The 13383-nt window shown below is 36.9% G+C and overlaps 1 non-coding gene across 1 annotated transcript; it reads left to right on the top strand.

Moving 5' to 3' along the window:
* The first annotated feature begins 12852 nt into the window (after positions 1–12852).
* LOC116597993 lies at positions 12853–12958 on the top strand. The gene has a single exon (XR_004288904.1). It is a non-coding gene; the product is annotated as a U6 spliceosomal RNA (small nuclear RNA).
* Positions 12959–13383: the final 425 nt, after the last annotated feature.

The following is a 13383-nucleotide window of genomic DNA, read 5'->3' on the forward strand; positions in this document are numbered from 1 at the left end:
TTAAATTCCTCTTGTTTGGTGTTCTCTGGGTTTCTTGCATCTGGATGTCTATTTCTTTCCTCAGATTCAAGAAATTTTCACATACTATTATTTCATATAAGCTTTCTGTTCCTTTATCTCGCTCTCTCCTCCTCTGGGATACCTATAATGTGTATACTAATTGGCTTGCTGGTGTCCCATGAATCACTTAAGCTATCCTGGCTCTTTTTCTTTTTGCTCCTCTGATTGAATTCCACTGCCCTGTCTTAAGTTTCTTGATCCTTTCTTCTACTTCAGCCAGTCTACTGTTGAACCTTTCTATTGAATTTTTCAGTTCAGTTATTGTACTCTTCAGCTCTGTGATTTTTGTTTGGTACTTTATATATTTTCTATTGCTTTGTTGAAATCTTCAAAGTGTTCAAACATTGACCTCCTGATCTTGGTGAGCACCTTTATGACCATTATTTTCATCTATCAGATAAATCACCTATCTCCGTCTCATTAATATGTGAATGTTTTTTATCATGTTCTTTTATTTGGAAAATATTTCTGTTTCTTCATTTTCTATAACTCTCTGTATGGTTTTCCATGCACTGGATGAAACAGCCACCTCTCAAGTCTTAAGAGGTCTTGTGTAGGAGACAAAATGTATTAATCAGCCAACACAAGCTCTAGTTGTCTCTCAAACTTCTGTAATTATCTAAGTGCCTTCTTTGGTCTAGTGCCCCCAGTAGTTGAAGGTGTGCAAAGACCCATCAGTGTTCCATAATGGAAGATTCACAGTTGGCACATGTATGCAGTTACATGGAAGCTGGACCCTCACATTGCAACTGGCCCTTTCTAGCAAGAAATTAAGAGATGGGCATTTTTGCCTGTTCCTCTGTACTTGGCCTAGGTGTATAGTTCTTGGGGGGGGGGGGGGGGTTATACCTACGACCATTAAGATCTGCTACAGTCTTGTGGAATTCATGAATGCAAGCTCTGTTGGCTATCAGTACCATGCAATCCAGGGACCAGTGCCTTGGTTAGTAGCCACAAAAGCTGGTACACCAGGCATGTATACAAACATCTTCCAGGTGACTTGGACAAGGGTCAAAGAAAACAGGGAAAAAGTCCACAGGCTTCCCTGGTCTCAGAGGAGAATCTCAGTCAGCCTCTAGATACATGCTAAAGTAGACACCTAACCCTCAGGTAGCAACTTTTAAAGTATGCAAATAGACCCTTTTCAGTGGAAGACTGGTAAATGGGTATTTTTTGGCCAGCTCACTCTGTACTGAGCCCTGGAAGGATGACTGGCTAAGAACTGTTTCTTTGTTTGCTACAGTCCTATGGGATGTGTGAATGGAAGCCTCATTGGATATCAGAGCCAGGTGATCTGGGGACCTGTCCCTCAGGCAGCAGCCACTAAAGCTGGGGTACAGACATGTATGCAAGCTTTCAGCATTGATTTGGGTGGATTAGAGGGAAAAGGCATTCAAGGCATCTTTTGGCTTCCCCAGCCTCCAGGGAGGATGGCAGTCAGCTACTAGATGTGTACTAAATTAGAAGTCTGAGCCCCAGGCAACACCTTTTAATGTAAATATATCCTTTTCAAGGAAAGACTGGAAGATGAGCATGTTTACCTGTTCCCTGTGCACTGAGCTCTAGGGAGATAGCCGTTGTGAGCTCTCTAAAGCTCATCAAAAACTATTTCACTGGAGGGAGGGGGTTTGGGAGAAGGGGGTGGGATTATGGTCACTGGGGAGGGTATGTGCTTTGGTGAGTGCTGTGAAGTGTGTAAACCTGGTGATTCACAGACCTGTACCCCTGGGGATAAAAACATATGTTTATAAAAAATAAAAAATTAAAAAAAAAAACTATTTCATTATTTTCTATAGTCTTATTGGTCTTAGGGATATACACTCTGTTGGCTTTCAGAGCAAGGTATCTGGAAAGTCCACCCTTCAAGTGAAGTACTAAAAGTGAGGCAGTAGATGAAGGGTCCAAACCTTTCACTCCTCAAGAAGAAGCTGGAAATTAGGAGTTCCCTCCTGATTGTATGTCACTATGCTTTGGGTAGGGAATAGAAAGAGTGTGTCTAAGACTTTCCAACCCATTTTGATGTGGGAATTTTCTTGTTTGACCAATGTGTAGGAGTTGCTCAGCTGGTTTCTGGATTTCTTTCAGAGAGAATTGCCATGGCTATTTCTTATACTGGATTTCAGCTAATGAAAATAAGTCCAGACCCTCTGAAAATAATGAAGATTCTTCCATGTATCCCAAACCATTCCCGATTTAAAATTATAATATTATGATTCAACACTCTTGCTTGGAACTCAACTGATTCTTCTTTAAACTGTCCTTATGCATATAAAATAAAAGTACAAAAATGTACTTTGGAGATACTTCTTTTAATTCAGTTTTTCCAAGAGAAGCACATTGACTTTAGCTTTCTCTTGCCGTCTCAGGAAAGCCTGCTTTTGGGAAAGTATATCTTCTTTTCTAGGAAAAAATGAATTTAAACAGTGCTTTCAATCTTAATCATTAATATGTCATTCAGTTCAGCTAATTCTGATTCAGAATTAATAATGAGCACTTGGATGGGTTCTAGATTAAAGAACTTGAATAACACCCAGAAAATGGAGCTATGGAGGAAATATCTTGTATAAATTCTGCTTTAAATCATGCTGTTGATTGTATTAGAGGAAGAGGAAAGGGATGAGCTCTCAAGTGCATAATTGCCCTTTTAGACAATAAAAGGCTTTCCTAATATTAGTTCCATATGTTGAAAATGGCTTCTTTCTTCTTTTTTATAACAAGGAATCAGTAGTTATACAAGCATTGGAATCCACATACATTTCTAGAAACCACATTGTCATGGCTATTTTTTAAAGATAGAAACAAACAAAAGTATGCAGCTTACACAATGTTAACCAGCAGGTACCAACTTCCACTATCCTCACTATAGTCAGAAGATCATTTTGTCCATTTAGAAAAACAATGCTTACATTTTCTGGTGCAAAGGGCACATCCTGACAATATTAACGTTCTCATGATTTCTCCAGATTTAAAATAACTCCTCTACCATAGATAAACTTCATTAACTCACATACTGATAATTCAGAATTTTAAATAACTCAGATATTTAATACACTCCTCTGTTAGATAGTAAGTTACATTCAAATGAATTAAGAGCCAATGAGAATAGGCAAAGAAAAGTATCTAAGCTTTATGTCTTAGAAATTCTTTTACCACTGAGAAAAATCTCATTTCCTAGACTGTAAAGGGAAATATAATGCTTCCATATCAGCAATTAAAATGCTAAATAAAATGTAACTCTTACTTCCTATTAAACACTAGCAGGGAAAGGGATGTGGGGAGATGGGGGCACTATGGAGACTCTCATTGAATCAAGGAATATAATTATCTTTCTCTGAGCCCATAAGTGATAAATCTGTAGCCCAGAAGCCCCCCAAATTCCTCCTTTTCTTACCTCTATAATTTCAGAGACAGTTAAGATCAGAACCTGGAATGGGTTGCAACATCAGAGCATCAAAGTCTTGCTTCTTTCTAGGACCACTACTCAGCCTAAGACTTAAGTACCTAATCTGCCAAAGAGAAATAATAATTGCTTTTCTTTAAGGACTAAAATAGTACATGTAACCTAAACATAGCACCTGGGATATAAATTCTCTGAGTTTTTCCACTCTTACTTCCTTCCCTCACTCAAGATTTCCTTTCCCCGTGTTACCATCACTTGTTTCATTGTTATCACTCTTCTTGGTTGCAACTACCATTCAAGAGGCGTCTTTAGAATCCACATAGTAGTAGGGTCTTAGCTGCTGCTACTATTTTGCTACTAAGTGGATAGGGAATGTAAAGCCAATGAAAGAGGATTTAGTAGGAAAGCCCAAATATAGGTTTCCTGGAAGTTACAGAAAACTCCTTGCATCTCATTGGTGCCAGTTTGGGTCAATGCCTATATTTCTAATCAACTACTGTGGCCAGGGTAAATTATTGATTGGCTCAGGTCCAAATCACACATTCCACTTAAACAAATTGGAGATGCTCTACCAAACCATATGGACAAAGTAAGGGAAGGAGTAGATCCCCAAGTGACGGTTGCCAGAAGTAGGATGAATGGATGCAGATAAAATACATCCTCTTACACATCTCCTTATACTCATTTCTCTTTAATGGCTATAGAATGCATTTGCCTGAAGTCTTCCCAAAATTCTGTAATGTAAGTATTTACATATATGATTCAAAGTGCCTATTGCCTGGATATTCTGAAGTCTTTTAGTCTTTGGGGAACTCACTGCTTTCATAATTAAATTAAAAGTCTTAGTCCTCATCTTATGTCCTGGAGGAAGTCCAAAACTCTCCCAGAATATTTCATATATTTTCATGGTTAGATGGAGTCTCCTCATCACCTCTCACATTTTCTGCAACTATCTTATCTTCTGTCTCCTCTCTGACTCCTCAAAATAGGATGCAAATTAGGATTACAAAATAGGACGTGTAAATTCTATTAAAATTTTAGGTAAAAGAGAAAAGGATCCCAGAAAAGGGTGGATCATGAAATAATTTTAAACTACATTTGAGAATTACTATTAGAATTTGCTTAACCACATGCCGAAGTTTAATTTTAGTGATTACCTTCTCTTAAATCCCAAATATTACTCTTATGCCAGGCTGCTACTTCTTCTCTTTTTCCTTCACATTTTAGGACTCACAAAATCCTACCTCCCCAACCCATCAGGGAAAATTTCAATATTTTCTTCCATTCTACTAAGAACAATTTAGCTCCATATACTCACTCAATGAAGTGTGTCTTTCATTAATTTGATGGTACAAATCTGTGCAGAGTAACAGCAAAATTTTCAATATTTGATTCCCTTAGGCCAAATTTGATTCCTCAAGTTTAACACTGAAAGAAAAGCAAGAAATGAAGATATACTAAAACACATCTTACTGGCTTTTTTGCAATTTCAAATTTTAAAATTAAAAGAATGATATAAAATACCTGGTAGGCAGTCCCATAATTCTGCAGCCCCACAAGTTGTTAGTCGGTTCCTTCTATTGTTTCTATGCATTAATTGTGTTTGACAGTAAGGACTAACTCACCATCTCAAAGCTCTCTCACCTGAGGTGTTAGTGTCCATCCTTTAGCAATTCTGTCTTCATTAATCTCATAGCCATTGTCCCATTCCTGCTCTTCTGAGCCACTAAATATTATCATCATGTACATGAAAGTTAAAATATTCTCTGAGAGGACATGTAGTCCAGTGTTCTGCTTCCATACAGGAAAGCTATTAAGTATAACACAGGATCACCATTTATGTATACAGGAACTAAGATTCAGACACACAGTTGGTTTATAGTAAGTGGCCAGAGAAAGACAAGAACTTTATCTCCTGATTTCTTGGATCATGCTTTGACTTAAACTTAATAGATCCCAGCAAGGATGCCAACAGATGCAAGCTACATCTTGATGTCACTACCTCCCTCCCAGATTTTAGTAATCCTTCATGTTTTGTGGATGTGTTTCTACCTAGTACTTTATCCTGCATTGTACTTTCTGAAAATCATAGGCTCTTTTGTTTCTGCACCCTTAGGCTATGCTAAGGCTGCATCGTGAACTCTAAAATAAATGTCAAGCTACTTTCCTGATGTCTTTTTTAAAAGCGAGAAGCCAGTAAGAAAAGCTAGTTGATGCCTGGCCCAGAGTAATCATGAGTGGCAATTTACCAAAAGATCCATGTGGTGCTGATCAATATATTGCTTCATATTTAAGTTCTTTCAACAGTCCAGCAACTGCATTTTTTCACTTTGGGTCTTTACAATGATATTGGGTTTGTGGGTCATAGTTCTTGTGGTAAACTAATTTTATCCTTCTTATACAATTTTTATTAATATATAATGTATTATTTGTTTCAGGGGTATAGGTCTGTATCCTTCTTATACTTTTAAGTAAAAAAAAAAAAAAAAATTTAAATAAACAAACAACAACAAAAACAGAAACCCCAGAGGTTCCTCAGTGAGTAGTACATCCTGAGTAGGATGTACTCAGTGCTAAGCAGTAAAGTACATAGTAAGGAAGCCAGCTGCATAATTAGCAGCCCTTTCCATGAACAGCACAGAAGCTAAGCCAACTGAAATTCTAATGAAGCTTCCTAAGTTCAAATAGCAGCTATACTACCTACTAACTACACTACCCAGGGAATTCAATTATCTCATCTTTTAAGTTTGGAATACTGGTACTACCTCAAATGAGTGTTAAAAGAATTAAATAAGTTCATATATCAGAAGAATTTAGGAAAGTGCCTTGGGTATAATAAGTCACTGCTAAAATAATGCTTGCTTATCACCATTAATTCTTATTAACTGGGTTGAAACAACCACATAGATTCAATACAAGGGAAATTGGAAGAGGAGGTGAACCATGAGAGACTATGCACTCTGAAAAACAATCTGAGGAGTTTTGAAGGGGTGGGGGGTGGGAGGCTGGGGGAACCAGGTGGTGGGTATTAGAGAGGGCATGGATTGCATGGAGCACTGGGTGTGGTGCAAAAACAATGAATACTGTTACACTGAAAAGAAATTTAAAAAAAAAAAGTCTGAAAGTATTTACGTTATAAAACACAAAATTCTGGGGCGCCTGGGTGGCTCAGTGGGTTAAGCCGCTGCCTTTGGCTCAGGTCATGATCTCAGGGTCCTGGGATCAAGTCCCGCATTGGGCTCTCTGCTCAGCAGGGGGCCTGTTTCCCTTCCTCTCTCTCTGCCTGCCTCTCTGCCTACTTGTGATCTCTCTCTGTCAAATAAATAAATAAAATCTTTAAAAAAAAAAAAAAAACACAAAATTCTGCCTATTTGCTAGGGGGAAAAAGTATATTTCCCCTCTACTTTTTTTTCAACCTTAATTCATTTCATAAATATAATACTGAGCATCTAATTGCTCATGCACTAGAAGAGGTACCTGGGATACGGTGCTGAACAAGAGAAAAGTTCTTTCTAGAGGAAAAGAGATTATAAACACATTAAAAAAATAAAACGACAAAAATAATGTCAAAAGGTAATAGAACTATGCACAATATAAAGTGGGATGGTTTAATAGGTGGGTATAGGGGCTGGGTCATGGTGGGAAAGTGACACTCTAGAAACAAGATGAAAGCTGAGATCTGAGTAAGAAGTGTTCTGCAAAGACTGGGTTGCACACATTCCAGGAGCAGAAGGAAGGCCAATGTGGCTGGAGAGGTTCAAATCAAAGAATGGGAGATTAGAGACTCGGTCAAGAAGAAGATTATATAGACCCTGGTGGAATTTTAGTCTTCCTCTAACCTAAGTCTTCCTCTAACCTACAGAAGGTTAGAGGAAGGATGTGATCTGATCTATAATTCTAAACAGTCACCCTGGCAACCAGACCAGACAGAAAATGGACCATTGAGGTGAAAGAGAAGCAGTGGTACGAGGTGACTGCAGTCAGATGAGAGGCAGTGGGGACAGCAGGGATGGGCAGATTCTGCGTGTATTTGAGAGGTAAAACTGGCATACTTGGAATGGACATGAGGGTGGGGAGGAGAGAGAGGGGGACCCAGAAGGACTCCTTGGGTTCTGGCTTGAGATACCATATTGCTGCTGATTTATTGAATTCAGAAAACTTAGGTATAAATTTGGAGGAAAAAAACCAAGAGTTATTTTTACGATACTTTTATTTTGACCAAATGCACTCAGTAAGAAATATTTGTATTTTTCTAACCTGGAAACACACTTAAAAACTCTTATTTTAGTCTTCTGAAACTGTAGAATTAGTGAAGCTAATTCTAACTGACCAAAGAGACAAATTCATCTTCCCTTTATGAGTTGTGTGTTCCATTTGCATATACATAACTAAAATTCAAAGAATGTCTGCAATCAGTCTTTCCTTATAACTTTTTGCTGAAAGTTTTAGAAACAGTAACTTAAGAGAAACTAAGAACCATACCTACTCTACTTACATTATATATATCAAGCCCACAGCACAACTTAAAGCAACATGGAATAAATGAATTTACTTGTGCTGTTGATGGTAGCAGCCAAAACACACACTACAAAGAGAAGCTAACACAATCTAGGACAGCTTATGTGCGATGTTTTATACCATGTCCTAAACATTAAATAGCTCTCATTCCAAATGAGTCATTTTTCTTCTATTTCAGGTCTTCACAAAGAATATAATCAGATTTGCTATTGTTTGGAAAACAGGAATTTGTTCAGATGCATTTGACATGGTAAGGACAACTGAGGACAATGCATATTTAAGGTTTCCTCATGTACCATTTCATGTGAACAACACTAAGGAAGAAAACTGCATTCAACTGATCCAGTTGCACAGGAATACACAAGACACACACCATCCTTAAATACTTGCCAACTACCTTAGTTCACTGGCGCAGATTGTGAGTCATACCCATCCACATCTGTATTAGAACCTCCCTTATAATTTTAGATAATCTTCCTCCCACCATTTCACAATAACTCACAAGCTACAACAATTTTTTAACATTTTTAATTTAAATTCAATTAAGGAACATATAATATAGTACTGGTTTCAGAGGTACAGACCTGTAATTCATCAGTCGTATATGATATCCCGTGCTCATCACATCACATACCTCCTTAATGTCCATCACCCAGTTACCCCATCCCTCTACCCACATCCCCTTCAGCAACCCTCAGTTGGTTTTATATGATTAAGAGTCTCTTATACTTTGCCTCTCTCTCTCTCTCTGGTTTTGTTTTATTTTTTCCTCTTTTCCCCTATAATCCTCTCTTTTCTTTCTTGAATTCCACACATCAGTAAGGCCATATGATAATTGTCTTTCTCTGACTGACTTATTTCATTTAGCATAATACCCTCTAGTCCCATCCACGTCATGGTAAATGGCAAGATTTCCATTTTTGATGGCTGCATAGTATTCCATTGTATATGTATGTATGTTTGTATATGTATGTATACATATATATACACATATACCACATCTTCTTTATAATTCATCTGTTGATGGACATCTGGGCTCTTTCCATAGTTTAGCTATTGTGGACATTGCTGCTATAAGCATTCGGGTGCACATGCCCCTTCAGATCACTACAGTTGTATCTTTGGGGTAAATACACAGTAGTGTGATTGCTGGATCATAGGTAGCTCTATTTTCAACTTTTTGAGGAACTTCTATACTGTTCTCCAGAATGGCTGCACCAGCTTGCATTCCCACCAACAGTGTAGGAGGGTTCCCCTTTCTCCACATCCTCGCCAACGCCTGTCATTTTCTGACTTATTCATTTTAGCCATTCTGACTGGTATGAGGTGGTATCACATTGTGGTTTTCATTTGTATTTCCCTGATGCCGAGTGATATGGAGCATTTTTTCATGTGTGTTGGCCATTTGACTCTCTTCTTTGGGGAAATGTCTATCCATGTCTTCTGCTCATTTCTTGATTATATTTTCTTCTATTTTAAGTTCTTTATAGATTTTGGATACGAGGCCTTTATCTCAAATGTCATTTGAAAATCTTTTCTCATTTTGTCAGTTGTGTTCTGATTTTGTCAACTGTTTCCTTTGCTGTGCAAAAGCTTTTTATCTGTAACCCTTCTAACACCCACATGCAAACTTAAGTTTGTTTCAAGGTAAAGTACCATATTTATTGTAGTATTTACATATTTTCTAACCATTTAATATATGTAAAAAAGTGCTACCATTTTTTAAACTAGGTTTTCATCTCTTTTTTTTAATGTGTCACTTACGAAGTTTGAGTATTGTGCACGTAACTGCTTTATTCCATAAACCCTGGATTACAAATAGTAGAACCGATATCTAAAATGTAAATTCAGTCTTTTGGGGTTAAGTTTCTAAAACTAAACAAACATCATCAAAATGATTAGGTAAGTTTAATTATAGTTTCTCTGAATCATGAAATGTGATTTAACACAATGCTTAGAATGAGAAGGATATTGCAAGCTTAAGAAAAATCATATTCTGATTGGATATTATGTATCAGGTACTATTTCATTCACAAGTATGGTCCTATCTTATTTGAGAGCTTAATTTTTGCACTGTATCATTTTGTAACATCTCATAAAAGAGAAAAGGAGTTGGCGCACCTGGGTGGCTCAGTTGGTTAGATGTGTGCCTTTGGCTCAGGTCATGATCCCAGGGTCCTGAGATTGAGCCCTGCATCAGGCTCCCTGCTTGGTGGGAAGCCTGTTTCTCCCTCTCCCATTCCCCCTGCTTGTGTCCCCTCTCTTTCTGTATCTTTCTCTGTCAAATAAATAATAAAATCTTTAAAAAGAGAGAGAGAGAGAGAGAGAGAGTGAGAGAGAGACAAGGAGTAAAGAAAAGTTATTTTCAGTTTTAAAGGAAACATTCAATTTTGTAAAATGCTTATGGGGCAGGGGGTGGATGTACTAGGGATTAAGTTTTAAGTGTAACCTAAATCTATCCTGAAAGAAAAGTTTTAATTTAAATGTTGAATACTTACGGTAAAAGGAAAAGAGAAAGGGAGGGAAGTGGGCGGTTGATGAGAAATTTTACTCTTTTGTCTCTTGAAGAAGCTAGAAAAAAATCGCTGCCTGGGAAAAAAGCTTAAAAGTGGAGTAGAAAAGTCATAATATTCACTCAAATACTATAAAGTTCTTATTAAGCCAGGCATACAATGATGGCATATTTTGTGAAAATGAAAGAAGAGAAAATATTAATATCAAGAGTCTTGCACACTATTTCATTCTGAAGTCCTTGAGATTTAGCAGGTATCCCTTCAAGCTATACTAACTAGCTGAGTGTGTGGGTGTGTACCAGAGACTCCTGTCCACTAGGGGCTAGACTTTCACCAATAAACTGTTTTTAACTATAGCACTTTTAAATAAAGTCCTATTTAACAAGCATACAGATAAAAAGATTTTTTTTGTTAATCCTGAAATGTATTTCTGATCATAAGAGATTATTTTTTAAATGAGTATCTTAGAATCAGTTTAATAGTTCCAAACAAACTGACTCAAAAATGCATATTCTCAAATAAAATGCTACTTCAGGAAGTTTACAGTGATAGTAAGTTTCATCACTGAAACTTTTGTGGTTTTCCCTCTTTTTCACCTCCCGGCTTTATGAGAGCTAAAGACTTTATCATGAATCAATCAGGTGTAATTAACATCAAGCAATCAAGTCTTCCTGGTATGTCACTGTTAAATAATAGTATTAGAAGCAAAACAAGATAATAGGGTTTTTAAAAAATGCTTGGAATCCCCCATTTATCAAACATTTGTTTAGTTATTTCTGGATGATGGGTTTTGGAAACAACTTATAGTTTGTTTCCTTATTTGTCTACTTATTCAGGCTTTTATAGCAAGAAGTTAAACTTTTATAATCACAAAGAAAGAATAATTTGTAAATTGAAGATTCATTTATTAAACTCCCAAGGGTACTGTTCTAGCCATACAAAGATGAGGAAAACAAGAATTCTATCTCAAGCTAGTCAGACTCATTAGAGAGATTGGTAAGCAAACAAGGCCCTCCCAAACCTTGCCTCTGCTATTAAAAAAAAAAAGTGTATAAAAGTATACAGTACAGTATAATGCAATGTATGTACCAGTTAAGATCCATGGGTTTGGATTGAGAGGGAATATGGTCTAAATATTGGCTCTGTTGTGTGATTCTCATTACATTTTTTAGCTACCCTGTCTCAACCTGTTTCTCTTTACTAGTGCCTGGCACATACTAAGTGTCCAAAAAACACTGTTTTTAAAATAGAGCACTAAGAAAGGATAGAGTAGGGCATTGAGAATGAACACACCTACTGACCAACACAACAGACAAAAGAGGGTATTTCCTCAGTATACCAAGAGTATATCTACTTTGGATATCTACTGCCCTAGAATTTTAGGGTTGCATTGACATAGATGATTAGATAGATAAATAGATCTGTAAGAAATATTAGCGCTTAATAGCCTAGAGTCTAAAACCAGTAAGGTCACAGAATTCTCTCAGGAGGAATGAGTTGGCCAAGTTATGCCCAAGGAAGTTCTCACAAGAAGGCATTATGAAATGTCCTGCTCCTCAGAACTTAACTGTAAAATGTTCCCACCAGAGTCCAATAGGAGGTTTATGGGAGTAAAGGATAGAATTAGGTCTTGTAATATTTTTAAAGGGTCATTCAAAAAGGCAAAGCCTAAATTTTTTACAGATGGCAGAATAAGGACTGATGCAGTTGGCCAAAACTGACCTTTTATATTTTCCAAAAGCAAATGTTTACTGAAAGAAGACTTTACTATATTACCAATGGGTGGTGGGGTTGGGGGAACATCCTGGATGCTTACATTGGACAACTCAGTACACATCCACTGCCAAACATTTATAAAAATCAATAATAATATTTTCCATGGTACCTGTTTTCAATCTTCCCACAAAATTTTGCCCTGTATTTGCTTTTTCTCAAATACAAACATGTTTCTGAGGAAAAACAACATTTCACATGAGAATAGGCTTGTGAAAGCACATGGATTTTAGGAACCTTACTGCTAGCTCCACAGTCTCTACTTAAACAATGACACACAGGCCAAGGTCAAGATAGTTGATTTTGCCGGATCTTCTAGATAATGAATATAGAACTGATTTTAAGTTCTTTCAGAATGAAACTTCTTTTAAACTTCATTTAAAGCACACTTCCTCTCTCAAAGAGGGAAAGAGACTTCAGAAATTTCTATGCTTTTTTGGATGGTAACTCCTAAAAAAACAAAATTTTAATGAATTCAGTAGAAAAAGTTAGAGATATTTAAATTTGTGAAACGTGGATGAAAAAAATTAAACGTGGTTTGTCAAATATATATTGGCTTTCATGAGTTCAGAAAGTTTGGGGGGCAGGGTACTCCCATCAGCAGCACATATCCTAAAACTGGGACGAATAAAGGAGATTAGCCTGGTCCCTGAACAAGGATGACATGCAAGCTGGAGCAGCATTCCAGATTTTAAGAATTTTTAAAAACACGTGTAATAAAAACGGATTTAAGAATGTCACAGACACCCTACTTGAGAAGATTCTTGTTGGTTTTGTTTTCTTTTCTTTTTCCTGGAAATGAATGGAATAGCCATTCTGTAATGCAATTATGGAAGTGTCTAGAAACACATGTAATAAAAATGGTTATGTAATGCTATATAGAAAAAAAAAAAGAGTTTAGAGGGATAGTGTGAACTGTGAATTCAAATTATGCGTAGGCTTAATCATCCCCACATTAGCCATAGTTTGGAACTTTCTTCTTACTTATTAAGTGGGTGTTAAGTACTTTTTAATATGTAGATTTTTAAGAATATTTTGTTCCATATCTGGTCCCCAGAAAAATCGGAAACACTCCATTTTTCTTTTTCAGAATAAAATAAACTCAGTTGATGGTCAGAC

Source organism: Mustela erminea, chromosome 8, assembly GCF_009829155.1.
Source record: "Mustela erminea isolate mMusErm1 chromosome 8, mMusErm1.Pri, whole genome shotgun sequence".
NCBI classification, from domain to species: domain Eukaryota; kingdom Metazoa; phylum Chordata; class Mammalia; order Carnivora; family Mustelidae; genus Mustela; species Mustela erminea.